We start from the raw sequence: 13001 nt of genomic DNA, 5'->3' as shown, positions 1-13001 counted from the left end.
TCAAAGAATTTGACTAAATTTTGTTGAAGAACCAGAAGATTCTTCTCATTGCTATTTATAAGGCTCAAAAGAAGAATGTGCATATATTTGCACATAGAAAATATTTAAATTATATTTTCCTAACAATCTTGAGCCATTGTTAGATTTTTATTGCATAGTTTCTTATCGATGTGATAAGATTATATGATCATGCATTTACAAAATGTGTAAATTTATGTATTTCTAATTATACACGTATGACTCATTCTTAGAAATGAATTAAGTTCATAAGGATTGAACTTGAAACTGAAGTTTATTAAACCTGAAGTTCAATGTCATATAGTATATATGAGTTTAAATAAATATTGATTCATTGTGATATATTGAAATCCCTACAGGTATATTAATATTATTAGATATCACAATTTTTAAAAATTCTCTCGATCAGGGGGAGAGAAGCAGTTGGGATCGATGATAATTTTTGAAAAATGATCCTTGCACAAAGTATATAAGAACAATATAGTTCAAAATGATATATACCAACTGCAAATCAATATTATTCAAAGTTGAGATAGAATGAGTTGAAAACGCCTGAAGCGTAAATGAACAATGTAGAAATTATTAATAAATGTTCATTTGATTTGCCCTGAAGTTGTTAAATCTAGAGGTACTCATGGAGATACCTTAATGTTATAAAGTATTAAAATGATAACCGTGATGAAAACGGTACTCGAAAAGACTCCCAAGAGAAGTTAGACATAACACATTTGATCATAATTGAATCCCTGAAGTGATTCTATATAGGTACCTATAAATGATAAACATATTTGAAAAATATGTAATTTAAAGAGATCTCTATAAGTTATGTCAATATGGGAGGAAATTATCATTTATTGAAATTTTTGTCGATAATAAATATTGAATGTTTGCATATGCAATAAACTAACATGAGATAGCAAGGATCATGGTATTAGATTTGTCGAGAATCATCGACATACATTTTGATTTTTGGCCAAAATATTATGACGCAATCCAGGCAAATTTACTCACATAAAGTGAAGTAAGACCTGTAGGGTGTGCAAATAAATATTTCTAATGAGAAATTTGCATATATGTATTTGTACATAATGAATTGTTGTACAAAGTTTGCATAGACATGAGATTGATTGAAGTAAGGCTTAAATATTGAGAAAATATAATCATGATTTGATTATAGCCTGGAATATATTTTATGAGGAATTATAAGCGTCACATAAATGTTGCAACAAAAGGTTATTTATTTGGAGCTCCTAATATAGTGAGAATTTGAAATAAGCCTTATCTAAAAATTCTAGAAGAATTTAATACATGTCTTAAGTGATATAAATTCTAAGTCGCACGCACTATATGACAAAGATCTTTGTATGAAATAAAGACATGTAAGTAAATTATTGTTTGAAAAATACGTATGGTTGTCTATGCAGTATAAATACGTAAATTATACGTTGTGATAGACTCTTGAAGAGTTTTTGATTAATTGAAGAACAAACTTTTATTTCTTTTGTATTTCGAGAAATATTAATGTATAAAGTTTGTTCATTAGTATTGAAGTCCTGAAGTACTTCATATGTATCAAGAATTATAGATATATGATCATTTGATATGGAAATTAAGATCATAAAACAAGATGGAATAAATATATGGTCTTGGAGTACCATCATTGTTACAAATGAAAATTTGTAGTACCATTAATGTGTTATGTTCATATCTACTTGAAATTTTAAATTTTCGTATGAACAAAGTTGTGTACACACATGAATGATACAATTAGTTGGATAAAGACTAATGTTCCACGAACCCCTCATCTATAATTTAGAAGTCCATACATACTCTGAAAGAGTTATAGAAAATATATGATCAAAGATATATATGGTGATATTTTAAAAGTGATAACAATAATCTTATAAGATATATTATCACCAAAAGAATTATGGATCATATGTGCATGAGGGGGAGACATATTCATGTTGCACTCTTTTTCCCTTAGTTCAGGTTTTGTCCCACTGGGTTTTCCTGGCAAGATTTTTAACGAGGCAACTTGCAAATAATTATGAATATGAAATATATATTGTACTCTTTTCCCTAGCTCAGATTTTGTCCCACTGGGTTTTTCTGGCAAGGTTTTTAACGAGGCAACTATAAATCATGTTAACATACTTGCATTTTATGAAGCAAGTAGAGAATGTGTGTGAGTGAGATCATTGACATAGCATATTCGGGAAACATATGGATTGCACTCAATAAAGAAGTATCAACCCAAGCAATTCTCTATGGATAATAGTGCTTACATCGTTCAACTAAAAGGAGGTACATTGAAGGAGATAGAGTTAGAACACATTTCACGAAATTCTTTTTTATACGCTTCAAGAAAATGCATATTGGTGTTCAACATATTCAATCAAGTGTCAATCTTACAAACTTATTCACAAAGTTATTACCAACATCAACATTTGAGAAGACGGCAGACAAGATCGAAATTCGTCGATGTTAATTCCATTTTTGGCATATTTAATTGACAAAAATATTTTATTATTTAATGTATATTTCGGCTGGCATATATTGATTTGGTTTCCATATTTGTGTAAATCAAACTTGAAAGGAAAGTTGTCTAGCTTTCCTATTTTTGGAAAAAAGGTAAAAATGGTAAGTTTGGTTACCCATTTCGTTTTTTATCTAACCAGCTGTTATTCTGATCTTGTGTTGAGTTTCCCATTTTCTAAGATCAGGTTTCTTGAAGAGAAAACCGGAGCTAGACTTTCCTTTTCTATAAAAGGAAAGTTGTAGTTCTTGCCCACGATTACGTATGTACGAAACGGAAATTCTGAATTTGATTGAAGAATTATTTTAGGGAAGTTTCTAGTGGGTTGAGGTCTTGTTCAGACCGAATGTAAGCTGTCTATGAGATGTATATTCATTATAAATACATCCTATAGCTGCTAGGTTTTGTATCTCTTTCATACACTTAGAATTGCTTTTATATCTTAGGGAAAGAGTGTCTTTGTTTAGTACCTCTCTTGGTACCTCTCTTGTATCTTTGAATTTCATTCATATCTTTAGAAAAGAGAGTCTTTGATTTGTAGAGAAGAGTTGTTCTACTCTTACTCTGTTTATTTGTTGTTTGTATTGTCTTGAGTCTGTATTCAAGTCTACAACGAAGAAGAACATCAGTGCACCTTCGGGAGAAGGGTATTTACAAGCTTTCGGGAGATTGCTTTTGAAGTCTTGCATCGGGAGGATACAAGCACACAACCTTCGGGAGATGGTTGTATAGGCTTTCGGGAGATAGCCTTTAAGCCTTGAATCGGGAGGATTCAAGCACTCTTCAAGGTGATCGAAGGGAGTTCGAGCTCTTGGAGTTTTATCAAGATTCGGTTAGTAGGTGGAATACATCAAGCTTGCGGCATACAATAAGAGGGAGTCTATTTATGCATAAGTCAATTACTTTGTATTTTTGATACCGATCTAATGAATCTTATCTCTGGGCGTGGCCCCGTGGACTAGTAACAATCTGAAAGGATTGTTGAAACCACGTACAAAAATCTTGTGTGTTTTTACTTTTATGCACTGTTTGTTTTTCTGGGTTTCTCTGGAGTTACAGAGTTGCATTCTGTAACTACAGAAAACTGTTTTCGATACCAGTTTATTATTCTGCATTTAATTAATCATTTAATTAAATAATCAAACTGGGAATATTAAAATACGGAATTTCATTTGGTATCAGAGCAAGTCACTAAATTCTTAGTGAGATCTTGAGGTTATTCCGTTTAACTTGTTTTGTGTGAGATGTCTTTGTTTGCAGAAGGAAGTTCCATCTCTAGACCTCCTCTATTGAATGAGTCGAATTATCCTTATTGGAAGGTCAGGATGAGAGCTTTCATCAAATCGCAAGATGAGAAAGCATGGAGAGCTATTCTTACAGGGTGGTCTCAACCTGCGAAAATGATGAAAAAGGTAATACTCGGGTAAAATGCGAACTCGGTTGGACCACGAAGATGAAAAACATGTACAGTTATAATAATAAGGCTTTACATGCTATTTTTAATGGTGTTGGTGAAGGTTTTATTAAATTAATATCATCTTGTGAAATGCAAAAGAAGCATGGGAAATCCTTCAAATTCAATTTGAAGGTACTGCTGATGTAAAGAGATCACGATTTACCATGCTTCAAACTAGATTTGATGAATTGAGAATGTCAGATACTGAAACTTTAAATGATTTCTATGAAAGATTATCTGATATTTCTAATGAGTTTTTTGCCTTGGGAGAAAAACTAGATGAATCTGTCTTGGTTCGAAAAATTGTTCGAGTTCTTCCTGACAGGTTTGATACAAAATTGCTTGCAATGGAAGAGGCAAAAGATTTTGGCAAAATGAAGGTTGAGGAACTCATGGGATCTTTAAGAACCTTTGAGTTGAATCAACAAATCAAGAAAAAGAGTAAGCAAAATCTCTCGAATGAGAAAAGCAAAGGTATTGCCTTTAATGCTTCTGAAAATATTGTTTCTGATGATGAAAATAATGATGAAATGGTTCTATTGGCAAAAAATTTCCAAAAATTCTTGAAATCTGGTGGAAATAAAAAGTTCTTTTCAAAGAACCCAAAAGGTAACATTTCTGGTAACATTCCCTCTAAACCTTTTCCATCTAACAATAAAGGTATTAAATGCAGAGAATGTGAAGGTTTTGGTCACACTCAATCTGAATGTGCTAATACCTTAAAGAAAAATAAAAAGGGATTGAATGTTACTTGGAGTGATGATTCTGAGAGTAGTGAGGATGAAAAAGAAAAAGTTGTCCTAACAAGTGTTTTGTCAAGAAATTTGCAGGGAAAAAGGAAAAAGCATTTGCTTGAACAATATCCTGATCAATGACAACAAGGAAGAATCCAGATCCGAATCAGATGAGTCAGAAATTGATGAGGATTCCATGATTGAATCCTACAAGGTAATGTTTGGTAAGTGGTTGGAAACTAGTGCTGAAAATCGCTCCCTGGTTAAAGATAATAAAATTTTGTGTAACAACATTAATGAGTTGGAAGATAAACTCAAATGTTGTGAATCTGAATTGTCCTTAAAAGAGTCAAAAATTATTTCTTTAACCAAGGAAATTGATAACATTAAAAAGAATGTTAAAATGTTAAATCCGAGTTCCACCATCTTTGAAAAAATTCAAAAATCCGGCCAAACCAATCATCTTTGGGCTGGGTTATGTTCCAAATCAACTGTGTCTAATACCACTAATAGTTTTGTTTCGGGAAGAAGCTGTTTCTACCTCGCAGTCTCTGTCTCGACAGCAAAGCACTCTGTTGTTACAGAAAAGAAGCATCACGGTAAGTTTGACAACTTCAAAGGGAAAGGAAGACGTTTCATTCCTATTTGCCATTTTTGTGGAGTAAAAGGTCACATTCGACCTAAATGCATAACCATGCATAACATGTTTAAATCTAATTACATTGGAAATAAACATGTTTTACAAAAACAAAAATGGGTTGTCAAAAACAAATGCTTGGTAGGTTCTACTTGTTTTAAAACTGTTGCTTCTAACATGTGGTATTTTGATAGTGGTTGTTCCAAACACATGACAGGTGAAAAAGAATTTCTTGTGAACATAAGACCAATGGATTGGAGAAGTTACATTTGGTAACGGTCGTACTGGTAAAGTCATAGGAATGGGAACTCTCAAGTTCGAAGGGCTTCCTAAACTAAAGAATGTCATGTTGGTTGAAGGACTAAAAGCTAATCTACTTAGCATTAGTCAGATTTGTGATCAGGGTTATACTGTGAGCTTTGATAGCAATCATTGCTATGTATATAATATTCTTGATGAAATTGTGTTACAAGGGCTGCGATCTAGTGATAATTGTTATACTCTCACTACGCATGCCACTTGTCATTCTGTCATTGAAAATGTTCTACCGACCTATGGCATGAAAAACTTGGTCACATTCACTTTAAAAATCTGAAAAAATTATCTCGTTTCGGGGATTGTTCGAGGATTACCTAAATTAGGTAAAGAGTCATTGGGAAAATGTGGTCCATGCCGGTTAGGTAAGCAATCGAAAATTTCTCACAAGAGTGTCCCGGATGTGAATACTTCCGAGTTCTCGAACTCTTGCACATGGACTTAATGGGTCCAATCCGGGTAGAAAGCTTAAATGGTAAAAGATATATTTTTGTTTGTGTTGATGATTTTTCTCGATTCTCATGGGTGGATTTTTTGAGAGAAAAATGCGATACTTTTGAAGCTTTCCAAACTCGTGTTTGAAATTACGAGTTGAAAAAGATTGTAACATTGGCAAAATTGTTAGGATTAGGAGTGATCATGGTAAGGAATTTGAAAATACCGTATATGATGAATTTTGTAAAGCTAACGGTATTTCTCATGAATTTTCTCGCTCCTAAAACTCCTCCACAAAATGGAGTGGTTGAAAGAAAGAATCGTACTCTAGCGAAATGGCTAGAGTAATGTTGAATAGCAAGAAGCTCACAAAGCGCCTTTGGGCCGAAGCCATTAACACTGCTTGCTATACCATCAACGAGTATTCTTGCGCCCGAGTACTCACAAAACACCATATGAAATCTGGAAAGGTAAGAAACCAAATGTAAGTCAACTTTCATGTGTTCGGATGTAAGTGTTATATTTTACGAGATCGTGATTACATTGGTAAATTTGATTCTAAAAGTGATGAAGGTGTTTTCTTAGGATATTCCACAAATAGTAGGGCATATCGTGTGTATAACATGAGAACCCAAACTGTTATGGAATCTGCTAATGTTGTTGTTGATGATCTAAAAGATTTTTCTGAGTTTTCCACGGAAGAGCAGTTGAAGATTTGCTTGAAAAACCTGCGGTGAGGAAAAGGAACACGACGAAGCTTCGAAGCGATCGTCGAGGTTACCGTGCGGGAATGCGTTGCTACGAGAAAATCCAACAACAAAAGAATGCGAGTATCCTTTAAATTCAATCACCGATCCAATTCGAGGGAACCATCCTCCGGGGTTAAAAAGAATCATCCTTCAGATCTCATCCTTGGAAACTTGGATGAGAGCATGGTTACAAGAAGAAAATATGCCAATATAATTCAATTTTTATGTTTTATTTCTTCTTTAGAACCTAAATCTGTAAAAGAAGCTTTAATGGATGAAGATTGGTTTTTAGCTATGCAGGATGAGCTTCATCAGTTTGTTCGAAACAAAGTCCGGAAAATGATTCCAAGACCACCGTTTGTGAACATCATTGGAACCAAGTGGATCTTCAAAAATAAGAGTGATGAGTTTGGCACTATCATTCGAAACAAGGCAAGGTTGGTTGCCCAAGGATACACTCAAGTTGAGGGTGTTGACTTTGATGAAACATTTGCTCCGAAGTTGAAGTTTGGAATCGATCGAGTTACTTCTTTCCATAGCTTGCATTCTTGGTATTAAATTGTATCAAATGGATGTCAAATCCGCTTTTTGAATGGGTACATTAAAAGAAGAAGTGTATGTGGAACAACCTAAAGGGTTTGAGGATCCACATTTTCTGATCATGTTTATAAGTTAGACAAGGCTTTGTATGGTCTAAAACAAGCACCACGTGCTTGGTATGAGCGTCTAACCGAATTCTTGCTTTCTCATGATTACAAGAGAGGAAATGTTGATAAAACACTTTTCATCAAAAACATTAATTACGATGTGATTGTTGCTCAAATATATGTTGATGATATTGTGTTTGGCTCTACTTCTAACTACGAAGTGCGAGGTTTTTGTTTCCCAAATGCAAAAGGAGTTCGAAATGAGTATGGTAGGTGAACTCACTTATTTTCTCGGTCTTCAAGTGAAGCAATCAGATGAGGGAACTTTTGTCACTCAAAGTAAGTATGCGAAGAATTTGGTGAAAAAATTTGGCCTTGAAAAAGCCAAACATACCAACACTCCCATGAGCACAACTTTGAAATTAAGCAAAGATGAACAAGGAGTAAAGGTAGATCAAACTTTGTATCGAAGTATGATAGGAAGTTTGCTTTATCTTACTGCTAGTCGTCCTGATATTTGCTATAGTGTTGGTGTTTGTGCACGTTATCAGGCTAATCCCATGGAATCCCATCTTTCTGCTGTGAAAAGAATCATTCGCTATGTAAATAGCACTATTGATTTTGGGATTTGGTTTTCAAAAGACACTAATTCTAACCTTGTTTGCTTTAGTGATGCCGGATTGGGCGAGTAATGCGATGATAGAAAAAGTACTAGTGGTGGATGTTTCTATCTTGGAAACAATTTGGTTTCATGGCATAGCGAAGCAAAACTCAATCTCTGTCCACGACAGAGGCCGAGTACATTCTTTGCGGGTAGTTGTTGTACCCAATTGTTATGGATGAAACAAATGATGGCGAGATTATGGGTTTGATTTGAAAACTTTAACCATTTTTTGTGATAACACTAGTGCTATAAACATTTCTAAGAATCCTGTTCAACACTCTCGCACTAAGCACATAGACATTCGTCATCACTTTATTAGAGAGCTTGTGGAAAATAAAATTCTTGTCTTAGAATATGTTGAAACTAGCAAACAAATTGTAGATATTTTTACTAAAGCTCTTGACTCGGTCCGATTTATTTCTCTAAGGAAGTCCTTAGGGGTTTGTACTGTTTAATGCTTTTATTTTTCCATAATCCTTGATATTTGAGTTGTCTTAGAGTTCATAATGTCTTGTCTTTGTCCTAGAAGAAAATTTCAACCTTATAAGAATTTCAGTCACTATTTTATTGCTAATGTTGTAATATTATGATGTCATACAGGTTTGTCAGGAAAATTGTCCACTCCTCACAGGAATATTCAGGTTCATCAAACAGTGTTATGTAAGCTACCATTTTCGAATTTTGTTGTTCAAAAAAAAAAACTGTGTATTCAAGCTCCATTGGATGAATAGAGCTACCTATCTCAATGTGTGAAAGCCATCTCTGAGTAAGTTGGAACTATGTAATTAGGAGTTATGTAGAAGATACGCTACCATTGAAAAGGGCTACCATTGAGGTAGTGTGACAGCGTCTCCTATGGGTACAATTTATCAGAAAAAGTCTTTTTGACAAATTGGGCAATGTTCCCTGCTTACACTTTCACACACTAATGCTTGACACAGTTTGTGGTAAAATTTGTTTATTCTCGAAAATGGTGTTATAAAGCTATTACATACTGTTTGATGTGCTTTAATATTCTTGGTGATGGAGTCAATTTTTCCTGTGAACCGGTATGACCTCATTCTATTACTTCATTAGTTTGATAAAATAATTTCTGATTATTCTTATGAGTTTGATTTTTTCATCAGAGACAAAGACAAATGGACATTGTGAATTCTAATTGCAAAAATATCAAGGTTATTTTATTTTTCTGTCTTTTAATCAAAAAATAAATAAAAAAAAAAAAAAGGTTCGTGATCGAGTTGTCAAGTGAGCTTTGTTAAAAATTTTGTTATTTTTTTGTTATGTTTCATTATGTTCTTAGACACAATTTTTGCTCTTAAGTGGTGATTAGTGCCTTTGTGTCTTGGTGTGTTCTCTTGTTCCTTATTTGCAATTTTTTTTTGGGGGGCATTTTTTGAAAAAATAAAAGAAAAAGGGGGGCATATTTTTTTTTCGAATTCTTTTTCGAATCCTTGTATATATTTTTTCTTTTATTTTTTTTATTTTATGGAAACATGTTTTAATTGTATTTATTTTTGTTTCCTTTATTTGTGGAGATTTGGTCTTTTTGGTGTGTTTAGGAAACTTGTAATTAAATAATTAATTATTTGTTGGTTTCCTTTTTGGTGGCAATTTCGGTTTTGGTAAGGGCCTTTAAATTCTTAGACTTTGTGGGGATTGTTGGTTTCCTTTTTTATTTAAGGAAACATTGACCAAATTTTGAAAAATGTTTTTTGGTTTCCTTTTTTCCTCTCCACACGTGGGTCAAAGGTAAGGAAGTTACCTTCCTTTTCAGTTTTTTTTAAAATTTGGGCATTTAAAATTGGAAGTTATATATTCTCAACTCCCCATTATCCCACGATCACATCTCTCTCTTCTCTTTTTATTGTTTTCTCTCAAAAGTCTAACATTGTTCAAAGTAAGAGGGTTTGTGTTCTAGGGTTTCAAAGAAAAAATGGCCAAAACTAAGAATGCCCAACCATCCAAGAAGCCCATTCGTGGCTCGCCGCTTCACCGTGTCTCACTGCGCCGCACTTTCGCTCCAAAGAACCGGAGCTTCTGGTTCGTCCTCTGCTCCGACGAAGTCTGCCAAGAAATCGAAGACCCAAGCTCGAAAATCAGTGGCAAAATTTTCATCTCCTCTTGTTGGTGCCTCGCCTATTGCTTCTCAAACACCTGGGTTGGGTGATCATGATGAATCCCATTCATCCGATCACACATTGTCGAAGTCCTCTTCTTCGAATGGTGCTCCTAATGTCGACCAAGCTTTGGTGACCTTGCCCACGGTGAGTTCTCGAACAAGGTCCAAGGTTTCCACTCCTTCAAAGCCTCAAGTGGTTAAACCTAAAATTGCATCCAAAGGGAAAAAGGTGGTTTCTTCATCTTCAAAGGCCAAAAATCTCAAGGAGAATCCCCCTTCGGTCTCTTCCTCAGATTCGAACCGGAAGAAAGTGAGGAGGATCATGATTCGAAGGGCTTGTCCGATTCAAGTGAAGAATTTGTGCCCAAAGATCTTCCCGTTGTTGATTATTCGGATCCGAGAGTGAAGAACCGAAGCGAGCACATCACTTCTGAGAATCTACTCCGGTGCCTCCCGCCGTTCCAAAGAAGGACAAAGGAAAAAGGCCCATTGTCTCTAATCCTTTGTTCTTCCACGTAAAAGAAAGAGACCCTCCGGTATTTCTCTTGATAACTTCAAGCCCCACTCTCATTATTTTTGTTATAATGATCATGCTAGAGATATGAAATTCTATGAGAATAGGAATTTTCTTGTGGAGAAAAATTTTAATGTTATTGCTCATAAGCCTTTTGGAGTGTATAACATGTTGAAAGAAAGACAATGGGTAGATACCTTGATCGGTTTTGATGGGTATGTGGATAGAATTGTGAAGGAATTTTATGCTAACATCACTGATGAGTTTCTCGATGAGGACTCTTTCATGTTTGGCAAAATTTTTGTCAGAGGACACTGGTATTCCTTCACTGTGAAGGATGTTGCTGAGGCTCTCAATTTGCCTATGGGAATTGAGCCAACTGATGTGGAGTTTGATCGTCAAAAGGTGTTCGGTTATCTCTCTGGTGATAATGAAATTGAACTCTCCGACACCATGCATATGTCTCAACTCACCTATCAACATGCTGCTCTCATGAGGTTTGCCCTATCCAATTGGTTTCCTTGCTCCAATCCGGTAAATGTTTCAAATGAACTTGCTTTCTTTTTATATAAAGTTTCAATTGGTGCTAAAATTGATTTGGCTGACATGATTTGGGAGCAAATTGTCTCTCTTCGAAAGGGTAAGAAACCTAGGCTCAATCTCATTTTTCCTCACTTAATCTATAAAATTTTATCTGATCAAGAGGAATTGATTCTTGAGAATGAATCAATTGAGATGCCTGCTGTTGGAACCACTTTCAAAATTCCTGAGAAGCCTCCTCAAGGAAAAGCTGCTCAGAGAAAGGCTCGGTCTGACTCCCCGGTGCTTACAATTGATCCCCGCCGTTGGATGCTTCCACTTCGCTCCTACGAAATGGCGTAATTCAACTTGCGTTTGGGAAGAATGGAGACAAGTCAGGCCTTGCTTCTTAGGAAGATGGACAGCATCATGAAATACTTCCGACCCAATGATGATGAATAAGTGGTTCAATCTTTTATCTTTTGCTTTTTAATGTTTATTTGAATTTATGACTTTGTTCTTGATTGCTTTTGTTATCTTTGGCTCCTTGATAGACAAAAAGGGGGAGTAGTCATATTTTTTGGATTCATTGAACTTTTTGTTACAACTCTGGACCCTTGGTTTTAGGGGGAGTTGCTTGTTTGTGGTTTACACTTTTTCCGTTTAAAAAGTTGTGTTCTTCGGTTTGCAAGCTTTTCCGTCCAAAAAAAGTTATCGGTTTGCAAGCTTTTCCGTCCAAAAAAAGTTATCGGTTTGCAAGCTTTTCCGTCCAAAAAAAGTTATCGGTTTACAAGCTTTTCCGTCCAAAAAAAGTTATATGTTTTATGTGTTAGAGAGCTTTCATGCAGGGGGAGTATTTTCTATACTCTTGTATCTTTAAAAAGCTATTTGCTTTGGTTTCTAACACTTGATGCAGGTTTTCTCATAATAAAATGTTTTGTCAATCAAAGTGCCAAAGGGGGAGATTGTTAATTCCATTTTTGGCATATTTAATTGACAAAAATATTTTATTATTTAATGTATATTTCGGCTGGCATATATTGATTTGGTTTCCATATTTGTGTAAATCAAACTTGAAAGGAAAGTTGTCTAGCTTTCCTATTTTTGGAAAAAAGGTAAAAATGGTAAGTTTGGTTACCCATTTCGTTTTTTATCTAACCAGCTGTTATTCTGATCTTGTGTTGAGTTTCCCATTTTCTAAGATCAGGTTTCTTGAAGAGAAAACCGGAGCTAGACTTTCCTTTTCTATAAAAGGAAAGTTGTAGTCTGCCCACGATTACGTATGTACGAAACGGAAATTCTGGCGATTGAAGAATTATTTTAGGGAAGTTTCTAGTGGGTTGAGGTCTTGTTCAGACCGAATGTAAGCTGTCTATGAGATGTATATTCATTATAAATACATCCTATAGCTGCTAGGTTTTGTATCTCTTTCATACACTTAGAATTGCTTTTATATCTTAGGGAAAGAGTGTCTTTGTTTAGTACCTCTCTTGGTACCTCTCTTGTATCTTTGAATTTCATTCATATCTTTAGAAAAGAGAGTCTTTGATTTGTAGAGAAGAGTTGTTCTACTCTTACTCTGTTTATTTGTTGTTTGTATTGTCTTGAGTCTGTATTCAAGTCTACAACGAAGAAGAACATCAGTGCACCTT

This window comes from Cannabis sativa, chromosome 1 (genome assembly GCF_029168945.1).
Source record: "Cannabis sativa cultivar Pink pepper isolate KNU-18-1 chromosome 1, ASM2916894v1, whole genome shotgun sequence".
In the NCBI taxonomy this organism is placed as follows: Eukaryota; Viridiplantae; Streptophyta; class Magnoliopsida; order Rosales; family Cannabaceae; genus Cannabis; species Cannabis sativa.
Note: the sequence above shows the minus strand (reverse complement) of the source record.